This window comes from Podarcis tiliguerta (genome assembly GCF_965153285.1).
Source record: "Podarcis tiliguerta genome assembly, chromosome: 17".
Lineage (NCBI taxonomy): Eukaryota > Metazoa > Chordata > Lepidosauria > Squamata > Lacertidae > Podarcis > Podarcis tiliguerta.
Window position 1 is genome coordinate 25,185,397 of NC_139550.1, and position 25,839 is coordinate 25,211,235.

The 25,839-nt window shown below is 41.7% G+C and overlaps 1 protein-coding gene across 3 annotated transcripts in view; it reads right to left on the minus strand.

Moving 5' to 3' along the window:
• BNC2 (basonuclin zinc finger protein 2) overlaps nt 1-25,839 on the minus strand; it is a 410,695-nt gene that overhangs the window by 382,971 nt on the left and 1,885 nt on the right. The window contains exon 2 of one of the 3 annotated variants that reach the window (XM_083419586.1): nt 20,957-21,041. The exons of the other annotated variants lie outside the window; for them this stretch is intronic. The gene's annotated coding sequence lies outside the window, so the exon portion shown is untranslated. The remainder of the gene's footprint in view (nt 1-20,956; nt 21,042-25,839) is intronic. 3 annotated transcript variants of the gene reach the window in all.

Genomic DNA, 25,839 nt, shown 5'->3' on the forward strand with positions numbered 1-25,839 from the left:
AAGGAACAAGGCTTCAAGATGTAGGAAGACCAGCAGCTGATCATCAGCCTGGCTGGCTGGTGAAACCATTCCCCTTAGCAGGCTATAATCAGAACAAGTTGGGGATTTCTGGAGCAGAAAACAACTGACATGAATGTTTGGCTGGACGAGAGCCACAGATAGACATTGAGGAAAGGGGAACTTTTTCAGAGAGAAACTACTAACCCCCCTTTCTGCTTTTAAGTAATCAAAATAAAGACTTCCCTTTGCCTAAAACAGCTATAAAGGCAACTTAAGAATCACCTTCCTGATCTCTCTCCAAGTTACTAAAAAAGCATGAGATTTGTTACATCTTTCAAAAATCATTTACATGTCAAATAACTCCCTATTATGTTTCAAATGAGTGGGTTTTCGTATTCTTTTGTTCGCTTTTCAGTTTCTAGGTACCTGTTACAATTGCTCTCGTTTGTTTGGTTTTTTGTCTCATCATTTAGCAATATGAATGCAGCTGGGGTTTCAACTCTCCAAATACTAAATATGAACAAGACATATTGTGGTCTTTTGCAGAACTGCAGAGCAAGTTGATCACTTGAAAAACCAGATGTTTTGTTATCTCCAAATTAGGCACGGACTTCATTTCACACTGGGGAAGGGCTTCGTTTCACCATCTATCATGCTTCTGGAATCTTTTTTACACTCCAGAGCGGGCAACAACAGTCATATTTCCCAAACCTATTTATTCCTAACTGAATTTTCACTATGGTGTTCTAAGTCCGACAGGCATTTGTGGGAAAAAGAATATTAAGGGAACAGATCTGACCTGAATGGCAGCTGTATGGTTGCATAGCTCTCTTTTAAGGGAACGCTGTGCAAATGTGGAACAGGCCACATGTCTCCCAACTATGCACTTGCCCACACATTGTCCCCCTGGACACATTTTTAATAATAAAGATCTTAAAATCAGAACACACATCAAATGTGGCACCAATACAACACAGCACGTTCAGTAACTTTGTCTTGCTCATTTATTCTTGGTTGTGAAGAGTCAATCCTTCATTCCATGTAAAAGCTGGGAGTCTTAATCACAGTGAACCAACCCATCATGGTAAAAAGAAAATTGCTTTCTTTCTGACACATTCCTAACAAATGATGGCCAGATGCTGTCACACACACACACAAATGTACACCACCATTGTATTTTAAATGAGTTGGTAGTTTAGTAATATATAAATAAATATGTTAATTCAGTAATTAATGATTAGGTTTTGAATACTTTAAAAATCACATTCTTCCAAAGGGCTCTTTGAAGACAAATGCTACAAAATAGACAATGGCAACACTACTCATGCTAGGTTATATAAGACTACATTTTAAACAGAGAGAAATCCAAAATCCAGAGCTGGGCAGTAACTTTGCCATGACCAAGCAAAATGACACAAAAATTGTGACACGCTTCCAAGTTCTCCAGAATTCTTCATCAAGCAAGATGTTACATAAAATAAAAGCAGAGGAGAATAAGAGGGAGGAGAGTTAAGACGAAGTCACTTTGTGATTGAAGTTACTAATACAATACTAATATATTTGAACCCTGCAAACTTGACCATCACTAGGTGTGGATTCACATAAAGATTAACCTGGGTGTTTCATGTATGGCTGGCAGTAATTCATAAAAAGAGGAACTAAGTGGTACTGCAATTATTAGAATTGTCAAACATATCACTGCTCAGATGGTTGGCTCCCTCATTACATTAGAATGGTATCTAAATGCCTCCGCTATTACTACCTCGCCCCACACGATATTCACCATAAAGGTAAAGGTAAAGGGACCCCTGACCGTTAGGTCAGGACTGCCTGCATGTGCGAAAGAAAAATTGCGAGAACTCACCCCTCATTTCTTCTGCATAAGTTAAGATAGCTGCTAGGAAGAAATCAATTTTAAAGATGGCTTATGTAATACCAACTTGAAGATGGGAGGAATTTGTAGAAAGCACTCTTTTATGATTACTCCTTTCCAAGCAATGAGGGCCCAAGGGATCATCATAAAGAAAAAGAAAAGTCAACCAGGTATTTGAGAGCTAGGCTCAGAAAGAACAAGAAAGACAAGGGTTATTATAATGATGGTGATATCAAGCTGTTTCAAGACCTTTTTAGCACGTGCAACCACAAAAGTGCTTCAGAATTTTAGTTTCTCGGAGGGATCCTACTGAAGGTATTATTTGTTTCCTCCTCGCCCATCTTCTTCACTAGCTATGCAGAAGCAAGAATTTATTTCCTATTTTTATTGGGCGTATTATTATTCATTATCACATTTCTGTCATACTGTAGAAACAGGGCCGAGGTTGAGCCTATGCAGTCAAGAGAAAGTCTGGTTTTTAATGGCTGGGGTCAGTATTAGAGACTCAGATATATAAGCTAATCGCCAAATGGCACCTTAAACCTAGGTTGCTGTCACCGCAACAGAATGTCTAGGTGCCATTCCCCCCCCCCCCAGGTGGTGGTGGTGATGATTACCACTTCTGCATTTTAAAGGGAAAAAATCTCAAAGTGGATTACAACGCATCAAAATATCAAATAAAACAATCTAGAATGAAACAGATTCAAGTGTCAAGGAGAATATTTCAGATCCTTCTCTAAGTGACATTTGGCTTTCCCTGTATTTATTGACCTACTTAGTTTATAGAGGTGACCCATAGCAGAATTGCTATAGGAAGCCAGTGTGGTATAGTGTTTAGAGTGTTGGACTAGGACCCGGGAGGTTAGGGTTCAAATCCCCACTCTGTCAGGAAGCTCAATGGATGACTGCTTCTTCACCTACCTCACAGGATTGTTGTAGGGATGAACTGGGGAGGGGGGGGTGAACTGTGGACTCCTTGGGGAAAAAGATCAGAGATAAATGCAATAAATAAGCTATTCTGCTGACCGGCTTAAGAAAGCTGGAGAGGACCAGCCAGATGGAGAAGTCAGTCGCCATCCAGAGAGCTCCCCATGGTTGCAATCAGACCCACGCAAAACACACCGGGTGCCTGGGGAATTTCTAACACTGGCTGGGGTGGTCACTATAGGCAGGCAGGCTAGTTCCAACCCAATATGTGTTCATTTACTTCTTTCCTATATAATTGAATGGCTGTTATTCACTCCTGGAGAAAAGCAGAAGTGTGGCATCTGGGAACACTGCTGCTGCTCCCCATAAACATTAGATATCATGGGCCACATGGCAACTGCAATGTGCATCTCTGTGTGCAGAACACATAGAGATGTGCTGAATCCCTGAGAGGTCTTTTCAGCACAGAAGCCGTTACCTGTAAGAAAGGCCACAGAGGTAAAATAACATGGGAGATACCAATGAGTATAAGGAGACTAGGTCGGAAGTGGGCATATTCCAAGTCCCCTTGGCTATTTTTTTGAAACAGAAGGATAGAAAATTCAGGTTCCTGGTTTTCACTTTTTAAAAATGTGGGGTTTTTTCCAACAGCAATGCTTTTCAATTAAATCACTTCCTCAGTGAGTAAAGTGCTGCTCCAGAGATGTATGACGAAGATAAAGCCTATTCCAGCCCATTGCTCCTTTCCATTCATAACATTTTAGATCTTCTATTACATTCAATTCACATGGGCATTTCCTCCTTCTAAATACAAAATTAACAGGCTTTCCTTGAGCTACTTGTGTTACATTTCCTGTTTCTGTCTTGGCGTATCTCATCTTTGGTCAGGCAAACAGAGCGATGAAGAAAATACAGCAGGCGCTATATAACCTCTGGACACCATATGCCCGCTAGATCTTTGTGATTCAATAGGTAGGGGCAATAAGAAACTAACCAACTAGCTGCAGAAAAATTATGGAAAGAATAATATTTGAATTCACGAAGTGAACCAAGGTGCTACAAGGAGGAACTTAAACAAAATAAGGGGTGGGGTGGGGGGAATGTAGAATATATAAGCAGTAAAAACAAGAGACCGTGCTGAAGTTTCTGGAAATCTCGAAGGGGTTCTGTCATGTACAACAATAAGGTACACGAGAAAGAACAACATAGCACAGTTTATATCCCACTAGGCTGGTGAGTCTTTGCATATTGGAGGGGCAGGCGTAATCCCTTCCCCTCCACGATGTAGGCAAACATGATGAAAAAAACAAACATTGCATTGAACTCTTTCGAAACATGCATCATTTAAGACAGCATGAGTTTTTGAGCACCATAGAGCATAGCACTCTGAGAATGCGATGAACGTGATAATCTGACCAAGTTCACATGCAAACGCTAAGCCAAACTACGAGCAAGCAAGTGTGCTGGCGCACAGGGAGCATGTCACAGCCTCAATCATCCCTGTCACTGCTATGCTACTCGAAATTAAGCTATGGTTTAACTTAGCATTATGCCCAAACCTGAGCTCATGGTTTATCGCACTTCAAACAAAACATGAGATATAACCATGGCTTGTTCTTGGCTTACCACACTTGGTTATGTCAGGATTAGGCCTAATGCTATGCCAAACCATGGATTAGCTTCCTGGGGTACAGAAGCAGCAGCAGCAGCAAAGTAAAGCACCTGCCACCTGGTTCCAGGAGACAAAACTGCACCCACCTCTTCAGGCTTCTGACCAGGCATGTCCACCTCCTGGGCTGCCTCCTTCCTCAGCCACACAAAGCTCTCCCCTTCTGAACAACCTGAATCCAAGGCACCAAAGAAAGATCCCCCTCCTTTCCTCAACCCTGGTTCCAACCATTCGGGGCCTCCCCCATTTCTTTCTCCACCTGTCTGGGCCTGCCAACCCAAGCCCCTTCCCAACTGTGCTGCAGGGCTCACAACACAGTCTAAGAATAGGAAGCCTAGTGGATGGTGAAACTGTTTGCTTTTATTCTTTTCCATTGTGCATTTCCCCACCTATCAGCATGCTCTGAGTAAAATCTTTGTAGTTATAAGCCAAGGTTAGTAGCCTAAGGGAGGGCCACAGGGCCTGTTGCCCCAGGCACAAAATTTGTTAGGGGTACAAGATTTCAGCACCCAGTGCTGCCTCAGTACAGCTAGGTGCTTCCATCACTGGGCTCTGTTGGAAACAGCTTCTCCATGCAAACTCAGAAGTGACCTCTCCAGACAATGGAATGACTCTTCTTTTCTTACCTCTGTGGTTGCTATCTCCTGGGCAATTCAGACACTGTTAGGTAGTTGAATGTGCATGCTTAGCCTGCCCATTTCCATCTCTCCAACCCACCCAGCCCCGGGCACTGGCAACCTATGCTACGCCACTGTATAAGGTTGCCAATCCTATGCTTATATCATGGGGTCCACAGCCACCTTTTCTGCCAATTGCTCTACCAGGCATGGCCCAACCAAAGCCACCATTGCTATTAGCCAAGTTAGTACTAAACATACATCTAGGGTGCTTCTACATAGCCGTTTATTGTGAAATTGGTGTTGCTCCTGCTCAAACATTTCTTCCAGTGTCTGCATGATACCATAGCCATCAAAATGTCAGCTCATACTTTTTCTTGCTTTAAATCCAGATTTTCTCCTAACACTGAAAAACCTCAAGGAAGTTATAAAGGACCAGATGTTGCAAAAAAACATCACCAGCTACAACTATCAGTGGATAAAACAACCCTAGAAAGAGTCCCCCCAAATTGGGGGCGTCTTATACACAGGGGCGTCTTATAGACGGAAAAATATGGTATATGGGTTAGCAAGACTGTTTAATTCTCTCTTTCTCCATTCTCTTTTCTTTCTGCTTTCTGAATGCAGACTCTTTCCTAAGCCACAGACAAGTTTTTGAAAAAAGCACTGATGTTTCCCAAATACCAAACAAGCAATTCACCCATATGACTATGCAAAAATTGAAACTGAATTAAACTGAATTGCACAAGAAGTGGAATGTGGGAGACAGCTATGCTTTCCTTGGTCATAATGACCCCATTCTCCCTATCTGCCAAGCATTCTCAAAATATACCTATTGTGGAGAAGAGCGGCTGGAGATTTTAAAAGGATCTTGACAAAAACACTGGATCTTCTTGCCAAATACATTTTGTTGTCACACATTTTAGATTTTTTTCTTTAAAAAAGGAAGAATGATTTAAGTCACATTAATTCTGAGGTGTGACCTGCAATGGTAGGCTACATGTTTTGTTCAGAACATGGTGCCAAATGGTTCTCTGAAACATTCGTCACAAAGAAAGAAATACGGAAATTTGCAGAGACATAAAATTGCCTTGGTTTCATAATTAAAATGTTCACGAAATGTCATATTTAAATGGTACTGGAAAACATATTTCCGTATTATGTCATGGAACAAAAGTCAAATTTGTTCGTCCCACAATAGGTCAATGCAGGTTAGCACGTTGCCACACATCTAATACACTGTTCCTCACCTCATGTACATGATTGCCTCCTTACTACTTCACAGAGCGTCACAAACAACCAAAGCTCACCAGTAGAAGGATCATTTGGCCATCTGTACAGGCTCAGCATGACCTATCCTCATACAAATCTACCTGCATTAAGATTTATCAGAAGCTTAAGCCAAGGACAGGTTTTAGGCTTGGACCAATCAAGGGTAGCTTCCTCCAACTGCGTAGAAAAGCAGGTAAGTCATAATAAAAGTAGGGCAACAGTTATGCTGGCTACCCACTATGGTGAATGAGAACCATCCAGAATCAAACCATGGTTTCAGACTGTGGCTTGTTCTCAAACCATAGTTTAAACAGTTCCCAATCTGGAACTTCACCAGGAACTGTGGTAACTTTACAATCAAAACTCTTTGCCCCAGTTGTGAAAGAGAAGGAGAAGGGAGGAAAAGTGTACAAGCCTGAGGCTTGCCATAGCTTGTTCTCATTGCAAAAAACCTTGGTTGAATTGAGCCAATATGAGCATCTCCAGTGTACATTTGCTAGCAAACCAAACATTATCATGTACTAATATGCTGTAATACATTACAGCTCAATTCTTCATGTAAACCCTTCCTTACATATTAGTTTTAAAATTTATACCCCATCTTTCAAAACAGAAGACCCACCTAGACAAAAGAACCTTTGCACAAGGATAGTGGTAGTAGTGGTAGTACAGTGGTACCTCAGGTTACATACGCTTCAGGTTACATACGCTTCAGGTTACAGACTCCGCTAACCCAGAAATAGTGCTTCAGGTTAAGAACTTTGCTTCAGGATGAGAACAGAAATTGTGCTCCGGCGGCGTGGCAGCAGCAGGAGGCCCCATTAGCTAAAGTGGTACTTCAGGTTAAGAACAGTTTCAGGTTAAGTACAGACCTCCGGAACGAATTAAGTACTTAACCAGTGGGACCACTGTAGTAATAATAATAATTTATATGGCATCCATCTGACTATGATGCCCCAACCACTCTGGCACCCAACAAAGAATACAATACAACATCGTATATATTCTCACTATGCCAACACTTTTAAACTTAAGAGAAATTGTAACTGTCCAATAATTTAACACACCAATGCATTTTTAAATTATTCTGATTCTTCCTCATTTTCCTCTACTATTTTACAATATACGGATGCATTTATAATGTTGTATCTAACCAGTGAATACTTGTTTATTTGTATTAATCATTTATTTTGTGTACTGGCCCTTCATGCAAAGATCTTAGGGCAGTTCACAGCATAAAAAGACAACATAAAAACAGAAAAAAACATAATTAGAAAACAAGAATGAAACAAACCAATAACCAATATTGGTCCTCTTGTTTTCCCAAGTCAACTGAGGAAATAATTGTTGGTGAACCAGGTCCAACATGACACTGAGCAACACAGTAGACCACACCTAGAGAAGGTGGAGAGATATCCACACAAATGCATATATAACTAAGCCCTAATTCTGTACTTATTTCAGATAAACATATCTGTGTGCAATATGCAGCTAGAACTACATACGTTAGGGGCGGATGCAGATAGATGCTAACTCTTTAGTGCTTATCTTCTTAATAGCCATTGTGTAGCACTCTGAAGTATTCAGTGTACTTCGCTTGCATTATCTAATTGTAATATTTACTTCAACACTTTAAATTAAGTCAGTATTATTATTATTTTTTTAAAAAAACCATGTTGCAAATACTGAGACGGAGAGTAGCAGATTGTCTAAGTCTACCTAGTGCGTTCATGACAGAGGTAAGATTAAAACTGGAGGCTTTGTGGTTTCCTAAACTCAATGTCTTGCCCTCTATCCTACCAGCACCCTTCTACTCCAACAAGTGAAGAAGCATCCCTTAGAATGACCACCTATTAAAACAACTTGATGAACGCCCTTCCCTTCTAGTCTTCCTATTGTCAATCACAGCTAGACACCGCAAGTCTATTTGTTTCCCCACAAGCTAGAAGCTGCAAGAGATAAGGCAAGTGGGATAAATGTCAGTATACAGGATCAAATATCTTATTTGGAACAGAGTAGTTGGGGGTGAAAAACTGCAGGCTTAATTGCTGCTAAATGCAAACACGCACGTGCTCTTGAAAAAAGCCTGCCTGGAGTTTCATAGAAAACACACACAGCGAAAGTTGTTGAGAAACAGAATGATGCACTTAAAATAATATCTGTTTACAATTTCAAGTTGCTGCATGGTGGAAAACTTGATTTCTGTAACATGTCCTCAAGATACAATCAAACGCGAGAATGTATCCTGCGGTAGGTCGAACTTTCCAATTACTAGAAGCAAGCGCACAAGAGATATAATTACTTATGACACTGGGACAGGCATGCATGTTTCGACACACACAGAGTTCTGAACAACGTTTTTTGGCAGTATATGACAGAAGACTTTAAATGGAACTTTCAAAGACAAGGTGTACTGTGTTATAAAAATATACCGAGTTGAAAAGATCTTTTTTATCCCACCAAATGGTTTTTAAAAGGTATGAACATATTATGCTTAAATATCTCTTTAAAGGCTCGAGAAAGAAAAATATTTCCCTACAGCAGTAAATACAAGCTACATGACAGATTACGGGGGGGGGGGGGAGAGAATATAACTTTGAACAGTTTTCTTTTCCTTGGGTGAAAGGATATAATTTTCTCTTTTAAGAATGCATAATTTATGGCAAAGAACTTTCAATCAAAGAAAGGTGAGGAGTTTTTTTTTTAATGAATTTAGGAATACGTCCTTAGCATCAAATAATATCAATTCACAAGATAAATTCCTGTATAACTTCTGACATTATTGGTTGGGCAGAAAAATGCAGCAGCTTGGGCACCAACCATTGCATTAAGAAGCCATTCAAAACTAAGGGCCCGATTCACACAGCCAATTCACATGGTGTCCAGCTGTTTCGTTTGTCTGGCACAGAGAGAAAACAGACGTTCGCATGCAGGCATCATTCACAGCATTTAATGGAAGGGATGTAGTTCAATGGCAAAGCACCTGCTTTGCGTTTCCAAAAGTCCCAGATTCAATCCCAAGCACCTCCAGGTATGGCTGAGAATGTTCCCTGTCCGAAATTCTGGAGAGCCACTGCCAGCATGGAGAATACTGGACTCAATGGACCCATGGTCTGACAAGGGCAAGGCAGATTCCTGTGCTCCTACCTGAGACAGGTACACAGCTTGGATCCATTACCTGAGGCTCAGGTGGCCTCGGTGCATCAGCTTCATCTGGTGACCCAGCTGCACCCCTTTCTGGGGAGGGATAGCCTACCTTCTGCCATCTATGCTTTGTAACCTGTAGGGTAGTTTACTGTAACACGTTATACCTGCAGCTGCCGCTGAAGACAGTTTGGGAACTTCAGCTAGTGCAAAATTCAGCACATGAGCAAGAAGGTTTGAGCATATAATGCCAATCCTGGCCCAACTACACTGGCTGCCAATTGGTTTCTGGGCCCAATTCAAACTACAGTGGTACCTCGGGTTACATATGCTTCAGGTTACATACGCTTCAGGTTACAGACTCCGCTAACCAGGAAATAGTGCTTCAGGTTAAGAACTTTGCTTCAGGATAAGAACAGAAATCGTGCTCCAGGAGCGCAGCAACAGCAGGAGGCCCCATTAGCTAAAGTGGTGCTTCAGGTTAAGAACAGTTTCAGGTTAAGAACAGACCTCTGGAACGAATTAAGTACTTAACCCAAGGTACCACTGTACTAGTTTGGACCTATGGCCCAGGACTGCAATACCTTAAGAAGCGCCTCTCCCCATATAAACTGACCCAGATCCTGTGATTATCATCTGAAGCTCTTCTTCATGTGCCCTCCCCATGAGAGGTCCGGACGCCGGCAACACGAGAAGGGGGCTTTTCTGCAGTGAACCTGTTTGTTGAATGCTCTCCCCAGAGACGGTCACCTGGCACCATCATTATATATCTTGAGAAGCCAAGCAAAAACTTTCCTCTATAAGGCCTTTGACCTTTAACTATCTGTGGCCTTTTAGAAGTGAGTGGGATGTTTTCAAAGCTGGAAGAGACCCTAGTACAGGGGTCAGCAAACTTTTTCAGCAGGGAGCCGGTCCACTGTCCCTCAGACCTTGTGGGGGGCTGAACGATTTTTTTTTGGGGGGGGGATGAACAAATTCCTATGCCCCACAAATAACCCAGAGGTGCATTTTAGATAAAAGGACACATTCTACTCATGTAAAAACATGTTGATTCCCAGACCATCCAGGGGGCAAATTTAGAAGGTGATTGGACCGGATCCAGCCCCTAGTTTGCCTACCCATGATCTAGTCCAACCCCCTGCAATGCAGGTATATGCAGCCAGTGTTCGAAATTGGGATAGAAGAGCTAGGAGCCAAATGGCTCCTGGGAGCTAGGTTGTGGGTGCCAAAACAGAATGTCTAGTCACCATTGGGGAGGTGGCAACCACTGTGATTACATATTCATACTCCTTATTTTTTAATTTTTTGAAAACCCCACAGAATACATCCCATAAACCAGGGTTTCCCAAACTTGGATCTCCAACCATTTTTGGACTATAATTGCCACCACTGGTCCTGCTAGCTAGGCATGATGGGAGCTGTAGTCCAAAAACAGCTAAAGACCCAAGTTTGGGAAACTCTGCCATAAACAAATATTTAATATAGTTAATGGTTTATTCAAGATTACTGTGTGTGTGTGTGTGTGTGTGTGTGCATGTGCATGCACACACCCAGAGCAGCAAAAAGTTACTGAGCAGTGCTTGCCAGGTTTGGTCTTCCTTTGGGGCGGGAGAGGAAAATCACTGGAAATTAATGGCATTTTTGTAATGTTTTGTTTACTTATTAATACATACATGCAGCAGATCCACTCCCCAAAACTGGCACCTTCACCCCAAACTGGTTCCAGGTTTCACAGCCATCCCTCAGTCCCCCTTTTATCCCAAAACTGCAGGGTCTTTCAAACAGAGACCTCAGATCTGCCCAGCACCCTTTGATGGGTATGTGTGAAGGTATGACAACCTTACATGGCCTCCTCCCCCCACAAAAAACTTCAACTACCCATCATGAGCAATTAGCCAGCGATTTCTCTAACAACTAGCCTCCATTAAGAGACATTCCCATGGCCATTATCAGGCAATTTGCTTGACAAAAGGTATAGCTAGGCCAGTATTCATAACACTATCATTCGGATCACACTGTTTTATAAACCAGTCAATATTTGCAAGAAGTGTGACTCTTCTCCAGGGTCAGATCTATATTATTAAAATAAGAGTCCCAAATCACTCAGAAAACATCAGCTGTAATTCCAAACTACTCAAAGGTAATCTGTCCAGATTCATTAAGGAGAAACCTACTAGCAAGGCTCTGCTGAAGGCTTGCTGAGGTGCATTCCGCCATTACTTAGCCAACATGCTAGATACATGAGCAATTGCATTCATTTCCCAGAATGATACAAATGGCGGAGTTTTGTTCATTAGATGCTGCTGCTTTTGCGATTACTCCTGTCTATTTACAGAGTTCACATTTACAATAATAGCCTTGATTGCAAAGATGTCTAAAGGGGTTTACTTGTATCAGAATGAAATGACATATTAAATATTCAACAGTGCCAAGAACACTCAATGCTGTGCAAGAATGCTCAGAAGAGACACTAAGTACAATGGGGAATGTGGAAGCAAGATGTCCATCACATTTCTCAAAAAGCAAAAGGAAAGTTCAGTGTTGCACTAGCTTATTTACTACCCTTGAGATCAAGTTACCAAGAAGTTGTCCCTAGGTTAGGAAGGGAGCCAGCATAATATTTGGTTTCCCCAATGGTTGTGCGCTTACTTTCAAACACATTGTTTCAGCACAGTGTTGTACTTTGTCCTCAGTTTAAGGCTGGACTTTTAGCCAAAACATTTCTGGCATAAATAACTTGGCCTCAGAAGAAAAAGAAAATATATTGTAACTAAGGCCCAGCAGAATTATTGGATATGCTCTGGGTCCCTTCTTCCCTTCTCTCCTTGACAAAAGCAAAAGTGGTGTTTTATTATCTGTGTGCCACTTAAAAACCAAACAAAAAACCAAACTAAATTACTTGACATTTAGTTACTGCAAACTCACAGGCACAATAAAACACTACTAACAGAGTCATCCTATACTCTGCTTACACAAGGGTAGGGGGATATGGCTCCTCTGCAGTAGCGGAATGCGCATTGTATCTTGTACCTGCTCAGCCTGAGAGGAGAGTAAGACACAGAACATGCAAAATCCCCACACAGCTTGAATTGGGCAACATCACACAGTACCCCTTGAACCACCACCACCTACTAATCCAGAACTGTGCCAGTGGCAATGCCCTCGTGCTGTCAACACACAAATAACTCATAACAGTGGGGACCTGCCCCCAGCGCTCTGCATCACAACAATGGCACAGTGGCACAGGAAGCAACAGCTTGGTACTAGCAGTCGAGAGGCATCTCTCCATGCTAGGGGTTCAAATCTCCCTGTGCTCCTCACAAACACTGTTTTGGAAGCAGGAAGCTTGCAGAGAGCACACACAGCCCTTCTGGGGCAAGGCTCAAAACCCATCTCAGAAAGGAATCTTTTTACCAAGCAGTCACTGTGTGGTGCTGAATGCAACAAGACTAGGCATAGACCAGGCGTCAGCAGGGTTTATCTTGCTTGGGCCAGATCGGTCCCGTGGAGATCCCTCCGTGGGCTGAATCGTGCGCATGCCAGTGATTTTTGGCATCAGACGCGATTTCCAGCGCCATAGAAGTGAGTTCCCGCGCCGCGCTGTGCTGGTTTAGCAGAGCGCCGAGTGGGCAGCTCAGTTCAGGGGCAGCTTGTGGGCCGGTCAAACAACCTCTGCAGGTCGCTTCCGGCCTTAGGTTGCTGACCCCTGGCACAGACACAAGCTTGCAGCACTAGCCTCCAGGAACTCACTTTATGAGGGGCACTAGGCAGCTGGAAGGAGTTACAGCCACACTTGGGGAAAGGGGCAACATAGCGTGCGCCCCTCATCTTTTCCATATCAATCCCTTCTCAAGTCTCTGGAGATATCCTTATCATGTACAGAACCCTGTGGGAGATTTTACACATCAGTATTCATGGGACAGAACAGTAATGAGGGGAGACATGAAACTACACTACTCATGCAGTCCACACTTGGCTTCAGAAGTTGTGTCATCCTGTTCTTCACACTCCTGCCAAATTATTACTGATGTTTTGAATAGGGGAACTTTTTGCATTCTCATAAACGTTTATTTAAACCAGTTCATTATCCTCTGAATGTACGAAGTGGCTTTTTAAAAAATCTATACATGCAACACAAATTTAATGCTAAGCAGCACAACTGGTGCAATGTATTTCAAATTCAGCGTGGTTAAGCCAATAGTCTATCAAAGGACTACAAAAGTAATTATTAGACAAACAGTAAGAACAGGCTTTTGTTAACATGAAAAAGATAATTGTGAACTCCCAAGAAACCAAGCATTGTCCTTAATTCAACACTGGCACAAAAGATGCCCTCCAAATTAGTTGTACTGCCACTTATTTATGTAATTCAATTTCAAGATGTATGTACTTTTTAAAAGAGGTCTGGTTAGACTGCACTAAAAACAAACAAACAACAATTTCTCCATGCTATGTCATTCATGAAAACATTAAATAAATACACATTAAACAAAACTGGTTCCCAGCTGACATTTTCATCTTTGAACTCAGAACCAGAAAGCACTATCTGAATTCATCAAAGTTCTTATCAATCTAATGATAAGATGTTCCACACAATGAGTTTGCATGTCACACTAAGCCAAACGACAACTTAGCATGAGCACACAAGTGTACAGGCTCCAGGGGACAAAACTGTGATCACTTAGCTCCTCCTTGGGTATTCTGGGGAATCACCAGCGAAACCCAGCCAGATGGGCGGGGTATAAATAAAATTTTATATATATGTGTATGCATATATATAATTTCGTTGTCCCCGAAGGGGGCAATGACAATAAAGATATTATTATTGTTGTTGTTGTTGTTGTTGTTGTTGTTATTATGCATTGTGCTGAACTAAGCTGTGCCTTGGCTTAGTGTGTCATTCGAACACAGGACTGTGATTTAAGCTCTCTCCAGACTAACCATGAGCCGTAAACAAGGTTTGATCCTACCAATGGATGTGGTTTGCTCAGGGGAGCTAAACCAGGAGCCTGGATTTGAATGACACCCAAGCCGAAACATGGCTTGGCTCAGCGCAGCAACAGAACAACCAGGGGGGAAGAAAGAGGCTGCTGTATCTTCTCCAGGAGCCCACACTAAGCTACGGTTTGGTTTAGCATGAAGGAAAAACCAGGACAATGTTCTGATTTGTTTTATCTTGTTCTTTAAACATTCAGTTTTACCATTCGTGTTTTTTATAATGTGGCAGCCTAGGAAATTTCTGAACAATTGCTATTTACTAATTTCTGCAGCAGATGTAGTTCTCATTCTTGTACATGAATAACTAAAAGTTGTGCTTAAAAACACAAACAACAAAAATGAAGCAAATCTTCCTTTGTGCGTAGCTACCAAATAGACTCTGCCTAGGCCAATTGTTCTCTGCTTGTCAATTTGACTTTTTGCTTTCTAAAGCGTAAATCATTTGTTTGCTGTGCTTTGCCTTCTTTCACAAGAAGGAAAACAAAGCAGCTCAACAATGCATTTATACTAACTGAAACAGCACAGCGTAACAAGAAGAATGAAACTTAAAAATTGTTAACTTTATTCTAGCCATCCATATCTATTGGTGGATACATCTTGCTAAGAAACTCTATTTACATCACAAAATGGCCAATTGTGTTCTTCCTCCACCCACCTTGAGCACGAAGAAATATTAGCAACCGTCATAGAACTATTTCATATTGTGCTTGGTATGCAACTCCTAGAACTTAATGCTGAAAAGATTAAGAGCCTGGGTCACATCAATGTGCCCATGCAGGCCACCTGATAGCTTCTTTCTGATATTATCCAGATCTGGTTGTTGTAGGAAATTTTTAATATCACATGATAGGCAAAGCACTGACATCAAAGGGCAGACAAGCATATTTGGAGCAATGGATCAAATACTCCTCTCCATGGTGGAGCTCTGCAACGCTGTTTCTGCAAATTTGAAGCTTTATCCTGTTGTAAGGTAAAGGTAAAGGGACCCCTGACCATTAGGTCCAGTCGCGACCGACTCTGGGGTTGCAGCGCTCATCTCACTTTATTGGCCGAGGGAGCCGGCGTACAGCTTCCGGGTCATGTGGCCAGCATGACTAAGCCGCTTTTGGCGAACCAGAGCAGCGCACGGAAATGCCGTTTACCTTCCCGCCAGAGCGGTACCTATTTATCTACTTGCACTTTGACATGCTTTCGAACTGCTAAGTTGGCAGGAGCAGGGACCGAGCAACGGGAGCTCACCCCGTTGCAGGGATTCAAACCGCTGATCTTCTGATCGGCAAGTCCTAGGTTCTGTGGTTTAACCCACAGCGCCACCCGCGTCCCTTTTCCTGTTGTACTTGACACCAATTGGCTCCTTCTTCCCCTTGTGATGTCACAAAGATCTACACTGTCTCTGAAGCTGTACTGTACTTTCAAATAAAAGTTTTCATTTTTCAGAGTAATATGGAAGATGATGAACATTTATTTAAATTATTGTTGCAAGGTTAAAAGACAATGCCATCTCTGGGCAGTAGACAAAACTAAAAACTCAATTCAATAAAGTAATGCCAACAAGCAATAACTGCAGATTAATCAACATGTTAGAACAATAAACAGCCTGGCTTTAAAACATGAAACCAAATGCCTTCAAGTCCTTTTCAACAATGCTGGAGCTAGCCACACACGCCTTGTTCCACAAACTAGGGGCCACCAGTGAAAAGGTCCTCTCTCTAATGCTTACCAGTCTCATATCTTTACAGCAGGCTAACAAACAATGTCTCAAACACTGATCTTGGCACAGGCAGGTTTGTATGGATGAAGAGTGTTCCTCAAACAATCCAGCCCTGTACTATTTAGGACTTAAGAGTGGAAACCAGCACCTTCAACTGGGCTGAGAAACACTAGAACCAGTTCAAATGAATGCTGTTGGTGTTAGGATCTGACCAGCTAGTCTAAACAAATACTTACTCAACAAATATATTCTGTACCATCTAAAGTTTCTGAGTCAACTTAAAAAACAGCCCCATGTAGAATTGAGGACACTGCAGCAGCTTAGCCTAGTACACAGACACTTGAAGCAATGTCCCCTTTCTCTAGAGAGTTCAAGCAGTACTTCTTTTAAGATACATGACATGTCTAAAAGCAAGACTAGCTTAGTCTAGTATTTGATTGGCAGATTTGCACCCCTGACATTTTCATCTGTGGAATCGGGTCCATCTTCACCTAAACTTCCTCCTCTTTCATTCTAACCCTTTAGCAATTCCATGGCATTTCAAGCTCCTATTACACACGTCTTGAATCCCACCCCACCCCCACTAATTACTCTCAAAATGTATGTTTTCTATTAATAGTCACTTTATATTGAATCTATTCAACATAAACAGAGTTGTTTTCCTGACAACTGTACTTTCAGTAGGCCTTGAACAGCTTCCTATCTAGAAAGGGTTTTGATATCTGATTGTCCTTCAGCAAAACTACAATAAGGAATAAGGACATGGAGAAAACAGAGCTAGAAGTACTAAGACTGGACAGTAGACTTCTATCATGTCAAAGTGTAAGATGCCTAAACAGATTGAGGAAGACACACAGGAAAAGCTTATAAATTCATAAATCATGCAGTGAAAGTAGACTGATTTTCCCACTGTCCCATAAAATCATCACTTGGGATCAGCCAATTAAATTAATTAGCAGTAGAAGATTCAGGACACACAAGGCATAATTAACTTACGGAATTCACTGCCACAATATGTGTTCATTACCACATGAATTCTGGTGTTGGCCAATGTGGTAGAAGGTGTTAAAGGGGAATAAGGAAACTATGACAATAAAATTAAAGCGATCCCATCTTCTAATAAAGCACAGCCTGTTTTGCATATAGATAACTGGAGATATGACTGGAGACAGGGTAACAGAAATGAAAGCACAACAGGATAAATATTGTACAGTGGTACCTCGAGTTACATACGCTTCAGGTTACATACGCTTCAGGTTACAGACTCCGCTAACCCAGAAATATTACCTTGGGTTAAGAACTTTACTTCAGGATGAGAACAGAAATCGTGCAGTGGCGGCGCAACAGCAGCAGGAGGCCCCATTAGCTAAAGTGGTGCTTCAGGTTAAGAACAGTTTCAGGTTAAGAGCGCATCTCCGGAATGAATTAAGTACTTAACCCGAGGTACCACTGTATAACTTATTTGGTTCTTTAGTTAGGTATGTGACTTGACTTGCCCCGCATCGCTCTGAGCCACTTTAACCTTCACAGCAAAAAAATTACAAATGTTCAGAACCAGCAAAATGTATTATAATGCTTAGTAATTTCCAAAGAGCAATACTGGATTTCATTGCTTAGAGTTGATCATATCAATGGTGCTGTCAATGTTTTTAATACACAGTTTGCCGTTCTGATCCTTGACAAGGTACCTTTTAGAGGATAACAAGAATTATATTCCATCTTAGCTAGGTTTCTCTTCTCTTTTTCTTTTTGAAAAAGTCAATATTTTCACCAGTTGCAGATAGCACTTAATTTTTATTTATTTTTTGTACTTGTAACAGAAACTTAAAATGAAAGTAGCATGATTGACAAGTACCTCACAGGCAACCCTGGCAACACTTAATTCGACTCCCTCTCCTTTGGCTCCTTAAGCAAAATTCCTCCGCAACTGTTTGTCTTCACAGTAACTCCCACAAAGCTCATTACTGCCAGCCTTAGTCTATCCCTCATGTTGTGCATTTATCTCTGGGGTGCATTATCAACATGTGGCACATGTCCTTGACATGCACAGAAGAGCCTGCACCCCAGGACAGCAGCACGCATGACAATAGTGTTGACTCTCAGTCCATTATGGTTGCTGGGATGTAACCGAGAAATCTAATAACTGTGACAGTGGGCCTTTGGGTTCTGGCTTGCCTTTTCCAGACAGTGAAGCTGCACAGACACTAATGAAAGGTTAAATGAATAGGAATAGCTGACAAGAGGTACAATGAAGAAGGGGCTTGGTAATCTACAGACACTGAGCAGAGATCTTTGGCTCAAGCAGAGAAAGGACAGCACATCAGCAAGTCACAATATTTAAAACAGCTTGCTATACACAGAGGCTTTTGTGTCTGGGTACATGTCTGGCTCTGGAAGGAAAAAAGACCCTGAAAAGGAATTCCAGCATGGGGCACTTCGGCAAATGTAAGGTCACAAAGAGGGAAAAATGTTTTCTGTGTGCTGCTACATCTTTGTACAGAACATTAAAAAGCAGCTATTAAAAAGACACATGAATCACAACTTTTAAGGACAATGAGGCCTGCCTGGCAATTACAGCTGCCTTTCAGAGGAATCCCAACCGATAGTGGAAATGGGTGTTGATGCTGCATATGTATTTCTTTAAGAACCAGAGTCATTCATAATCCACGCATCACTTTGCCTGCATTTCTTCTTCCTAAAGCTATCAACTTCATTAGCATGAATGTGCAGTATCTGAAAAGGCAAAGGGCTGAAAGATGTAGCTGAAAAAACAACAAGGTTTTACAACTCTTTAAGTCACCTTTTGACTTGAAACAATGACATTTTTCCCCCAGCACATTTGGGTACTTGATATCTCCTACTCGTTTGCTGATGTGATAATTATGTTCACAAAACATACCAAAATGCCATAGGTTTCTCCCCCCTCCAAATGAAGGCAAGGGTAGAAGGACAAATAAAGCTGTTAGGCACAATGGGGAAATATTTTAAACAAACACATACCTATTAAAGAACAGCAGTCAAGAGTGAGCTAAAGGAGGGGGTGGGAGATGCATCTCCCCAGAACAGAAAGTAACCTGATCACAATATTGTGTTTGACATAACCTTAAGCATCTTTACTCAGAAGTATGTTTCAATGACTTCAATAAGGTTTACTCCAATAATATTTAGTGCATGCAAGACTGCAGTTGTGCAACCCAGTCTTCTACCTGTTTATTCAGAAGCCCCGCCAGGTTCAGGAAGCCTTAATCTTAGCTAAGTGCACACCCAGGATTACAGCCCAAGGCTGTGCTCATATTCAACGGGGTAAGCTCCATTGAAATCTAAGAAACATTTCTGAGTGAGCATGCAGAGGATGAACAGTATATATATATATTTAAGCTTTAACACCCTGATTCTAAAGACATTTGCTTTAGGTAAATCCTATATATTTCAGTGGACTTGCTCCTATTTAAACATGACAGAGTTCACTTAAACCCACAGTCTCAATCATACCCTTAGTGTGTTTTTTTACGATGCACTAACTTTAAGTGTACATGTATCACAGTACATTGTATTTAAAACAGTGAAAGACACTTCCTAGGCTAGAGCTCTGTGCCCATTTTTTATATACATGGGACTCCCCTGCAATGGAAGTGTCAGCTGAGCCTTGCATCAATGAAACTGCCCCACACACAGACTGCAAGTAAATGGTATATATAAGATTGAGTGCAGTTCACTCCATTAAATAGCTATCTATACTGTATGCTCCCCTTTGCACACAAACCACCCCCATGGCAACCTCCTGCATATTCCCCCTCTCACACGTTGCAACTGCTAAGCTCCCTTGTCACCTTTCACCCAATTATGAAGCCACCATCTCCTGCAGTCATCTTCACCCACATTCCCATGCCTTCTGCTCCTCCATTTTGCAACACACACAATAACATATGTACAGTATCTTTAAGATAAAGATAATAGTAAGCAGGAGGAGAAGGAAGAGAGGGGGATAGAAGATGAAGAAAGAGCTGTGAGGGGAGGTGAGCCCTTTCTCCATCCTCTGGACCCCCTGAGGAACCCAACAAACCTGCTGGACCTGAAACGGGGTTTGAAGGGTGCAACTTTAATGCAACCTAGCTGTGGGCAGCCTGAAAAATGACCATCTACCTGCCCATAAGAAGCAAGTCTAGAGTGATGTCCGCTGTTTCCAGGATCTCTTCTTATGTGAGACTTTTGTGGGTGAGCTGAGAGTTTGTTTGGATCCACAGGTTGAGAGGGAGGAAGTAAACTAAATTGGTATACATGTAACTTTGTAATTAAATGTAACATCTTTATATGCAACTGTGTGTTTTTGCAACATTGTGAGCCCAGCACCAAACAACAAAAAGCCCATTGCAACTAAGTCTGGAAATGTATCTGTGGACTGTATAGTATAATAACTGTATAATAACTGTATACATTTCCGGACTTAGTTGGTTTAGGCTTGACTAGTCCCACTCCATGGCTTTCAATGGGACTTCAGATATGTACACATTAGTGGTGAAAAATCAATGAGGTCCTTTATCCCAGCTACATTCCAAGTTGCATTTCTACATTGCTACATGCACAAGACGGGGCGGGGAGAGATGTCTTCACCCAATGCAACATTACCTAATTGTCTCCTCATGCCTGCAACCCCCCCCCCCAAAAAAAACCTTCTATTCCATGAAGCTGTCATCTGTTCAGGTGCAACGACTGTCTCAGATGTGCACACAAATCACTGAAATCACCTGTCAAATCAGATGGAAGCTGTTTTCATAGAATCATAGAACTGTAGATTTGGAGGGGACCCCAAGGGCCATCGAGTCCAACCCTCTGCAATCGCAAGAATCTCAGCTAAAGCATCAAAGGGGAAACACATCAAACAGCAGCATTTCTCGATAACTTAAAGGTAAAGGTAAAGGTACCCCTGCCCGTACGGGCCAGTCTTGACAGACTCTAGGGTTGTGCGCCCATCTCACTCAAAGAGGCCGAGGGCCAGCGCTGTCCGAAGACACTTCCGGGTCACGTGGCCAGCGTGACATCGCTGCTCTGGCGAGCCAGAGCCGCACACGGAAACACCATTTACCTTCCCGCTAGTAAGCGGTCCCTATTTATCTACTTGCACCCGAGAGTGCTTTCGAACTGCTAGGTTGGCAGGCGCTGGGACCGAACAACGGGAGCGCACCCCGCCGCGGGGATTCGAACCGCCGACCTCTTGATCGGCAAGCCCTAGGCGCTGAGGCTTTAACCCACAGCGCCACCCGCGTCCCACTCTCGATAACTTACAGGATGCATATGAACTGTGGCCAACATCATGTGAATCAGGAACATCATATGTATCTGGCTTCAAACACCAGCACATTGGAGCTGGAGTATACATCACTGTGTTCACAGCCCTTGTCATGACCAGCTTATGCTGGAATACGGCATATTTCTCTAAAATGGACTAAGTAACAGTAATACCAAAGGGTGCCTGTTACTTCCTCATCTATACCTACTCTAGATGTCTTACATAACAATGGTATTACCACAGAATTTCTTAAGAAAAGGACATTATTTTGATTTCAGTAAGACTTTTGATTTCAAGAACGGTAATTAGTTATTTCAAGCTTCACTCTTATACACACTAATCTGAGAGCAGTGTTAGAAACTGAGATATGAAAACTAGTAGCTAAATGGCACCATAAACTTAGGTTATGGGTGCATCAATGGAATGTCTAGGCGTGCTTTTTTATAACAAGAATACAGTGCTGAAAATGAATGAACTGCAGCTAAAATATTATGTTCATTTTTCACATGGTCTAGTCCTTCCCCTGCCCACCCCACCCCCCCAATGTTCTTAAGAGAGTCTCTTCTCCAGTCTTCAGAGAGTAGCTGGAAGTGGGGAGGCAGAAAAAGGTCCACTCTGCAGGTTTAATCTGAAATCTTAGGCACAGGACTGCGCCCAGAGCTTGGAAACTGCTCAAGCTAATGAAATTCCCTGTCACAAAAATGCACCTAGAACAATGGGAGACTGGAACACTGCCTTGCAGTCAGCCCTATTAAAGGTAATGGGAGCTACTTTTGAGGAGACAGGTAAAGCACTGCGTTGTAAGCCTATTTTTAAGATATCAAACTTCTCCCGTACATAATAAGTTTCAAAGGTCCGTAGGTATGTACTATATTAATAAAAAGGACTTTACTGGGGAAGTTAAGGGGAGGAACTCCTCTGAAAATCAAAACCACATGCTGTCACTGAAATCAATATTTTGCATATACAGAGACATTATATGTGTGTGTACACACACACACACCATACAGTCATCCAGAAAACAGGAGCTGTTGGGAACATTTGATTCATCAGGAGAAATACAGTACTTAGACTCGAGGCACTGACAACTAAATCAGGATTCTGCTTCTTCTAGTTCTCCACAAAGGACTTTAACCAATAATCTTCTACAGATATTTCAGATATTATTTTATAAACATGCACAGAGGGGGAGAAAGAAATGAGGCACTGCTTCCCCTAGATAGAAGCTAAGTGTTCTTGATTTTAACTCAGCAACTTTTTCAGTGCCAAAGCTTAAAGAGATGTGGGGGATAAATGGGAACATCTGGTATAGCACATAAAAGGTAAATATTACTTATTGTCCATTAAAAAAAGAACTCTCGCCTAAACATTTTTCAATTCACACTTGACTTAGAACCCTTGTACCTTGAAACCTTAGATGGTGCAATTCTTGTACATTTTGTAGGAAATGATTGTCTACTTTTCAAGAATTAAGGCTGCTATGCTAACGCTAACTTAACTTGGAAATAAGTTCAACTGATATAAAAAGCAGAACATACGCCTGCAAATAAATGTGTTGAGGACCAGGATGTACATGTAAGAAAAACAGAGAACATATGAATAACTCACATATTAGGAATCATTTGATAGCTCAAAGTGTTTCCCTCCCCCCCCCCCTTTTCTTTTAACAGAAGACTGGAAATGCCAATAGTAATTTTCTCACTCTGTTTTCACTAAAATAATATTTACACAGAGTATGTGTAATGACTTTTTCCCCTTGTTTAATCCCCTATGTATCTGAGTACTGGATACAATGGAATTACAATTATTTAGCAGGCTATAAATAATGTATCTGGCATGCGCAATTGATATTTAGCATGTCTTACTAGAACTATAAAAGGCTCATTATAGATCAGCAAATCATTTCTAACAAGCAAGTTCAGCTGTGAAATACCGAATGAAACCTTTACTGTACATTGCTGATATGCTTGTGTGTGTGTGTGTGTGTGTTAATGGATATATATTTAATTTAATACAGTGAGGAACATACCACCCAGAATAATTAAAAAAAATATGCCAAGACACAAACAAACTTCATAACTACACCACGTCGATGACTGATTTAATAATTTAATTTAATTTAATAAATTGAAACAACAGGAGAATACCCTGCCTATGAAAGAGGGCTGAGTGTCCAGTTTCGTCGTTCCTGAACAGCTGTATTCGCCAGCTTAAGTTGCTCAGCTAATTCCTGGCTTGCAAGGACTAACGTAGAAGCCAAATAAAAAGAAGGAAAGAAGTTCACACACACACAAAAAAAGATCAATTTGCTATGAAAGATCAAATGAGAAAACTGTGGGGACAGCACCAGGTCAGAGTGTAGAGAACTATGCAGTCCTGTTCTTCATTAACTTGAAACCTCTTGGGATGCCACACACTACCTGTCCCTGAGCTTACTGAAACGCCTAACGCTAACCCCTGTCTCTGCGCCACTCTTCTGGGCCCCAAGTGAATCATATCCTGCCGCTGACAAGTTTAGCTGGGGGACCACAGCTGAAACATGAAAAGTGCTTTTCTCTCTCCTCCCCCCCCCCACCTCCCTTCTCTAAATCAGGCAGTTTTCTGGGCAGTGGTGGTGGGGAAAGACGACACAGCGTTGACTCAGTGACATGGCGAGATGAAACAAGAGGTCCAGGCCACTCTTGGAGCTTTGCAGATAAAAGTAATCAAATGACACTCCTGGAATGCAAATTGGCATTCTTGGACTGCAGCAATTGCGCAACCCATGAAACATCCTTGACAGCAAAGCAAGATTAGGACAAAATGTTATGTAAAAGCACTGAACGAAAAAAGGGAAAGGGGGGGAAAGGGGGGGGCGGGAAGAAGCTTGCTTGGAAATTCAAACAGATCACATTTACACACCATAACATTGCAGGAGTCAAGTCTGCTCCTCAGCTCCATTCTTTTTACTGCTTTGTTTCATGTAAATGCATAACCCAGTGTGTCAAAGAGACACACACAGAGAGAGATCCTGATCTCTGTACACTTGTAAGAATGGAAAACATTCGGAGCAGTGGAAATAAACATGTGTGCCTGCTACATTTCTTGCAATATAAATATTTTTAAAGTTAACTATTTTCCAAAACATTTCTAAATAGATCTTTGCTACATCAAAACTAGTGCTGGGTATATGGACCAGTGCAAGAACATGGATTATATTTAGCTCATTGGGAATTAATAATACTTAATACCCAGTCACCGTACGTAGGCAACTTCTAGGCCAGGTGGAATGAAATCTCCTTAATGTACAACCTGAAAAGTATTTTATTACCCCTAGAATTTTTTTCAAAAAACTTCATAAAACTGGAAAAGCTTTTATGCAAACACACACAAGTCAGAAGTTAGGACTTCTGACACTGTAAGTGTGCATATCCCCTTATTTACATTTCAGGCTGAAGCTTCCTGAAATTTTTAAGGACAAGAGATGTTCTATGCTTTCTTGCAATGACTTGATATTCTTCAGAAGATCTGCTGATCAGGCAGACTCATTAAATATTACTGGATGAATGAACTTATTAAAATGCAAGTGTTCCCCATCCCCATTTTTAAATGGTAAAAAAAAAAAGTCTCATTAATTACTGTTTTAAAAAAAGTAATTACTGCCCATGGAAGATAAGCAATGATACACATGGTATGTTAAAAAAATAATACAAAAGGGGATAAAAATAAAAGAAATGCTGACTTCTGTATTATAAGATTTCATTTGCCATGTCAGGAAACGTGTGAAGGATTTGAGAAGAGGTCTGAAATGTTTCGCTGGGACTTTTGCACTTCAAGTCATTTCTACTGAGTGGCACAATCTCTCCCCCCCCCCCATGCAAAATACACTTTAATGCTGGATCTACTTAGATTATTACGTGATGTCCTTTGTGCATCAATTTTACAACAGCTTGACTCTAGGGTAAATGAGAAGCACCATAAACTGCAGTCTGCTTTCAAAACCACTTTAATTTCTGTCAGTGCTGCGGTTACCACAGTCCTGAGCGCATGATGTGCCACTTTTACCCACCCACCTCCCCTCTTTAGGGTTGCCTTCATTTGACAGTCACATCTCCTACACTCCAAGAGGGGCTTTGATCACTGGAACAAGACATGCCACTCTACGGGGAAGGGGTGGCGGCGAGGAAATAGTATTTTCCCTAAACGCATTCTAATTACAGACGCAGAACGCAAGAGCATCCCTTTCCCCAAGTGGGGCTTATGACAGCAACGCGCAGGGGTTAAAGTACACTTAAAATGCAAGGCAGCGAGCCCGGGGAAGAATCCATCCCCACTCATCCCTAGACTAAAAGACCACCGAAT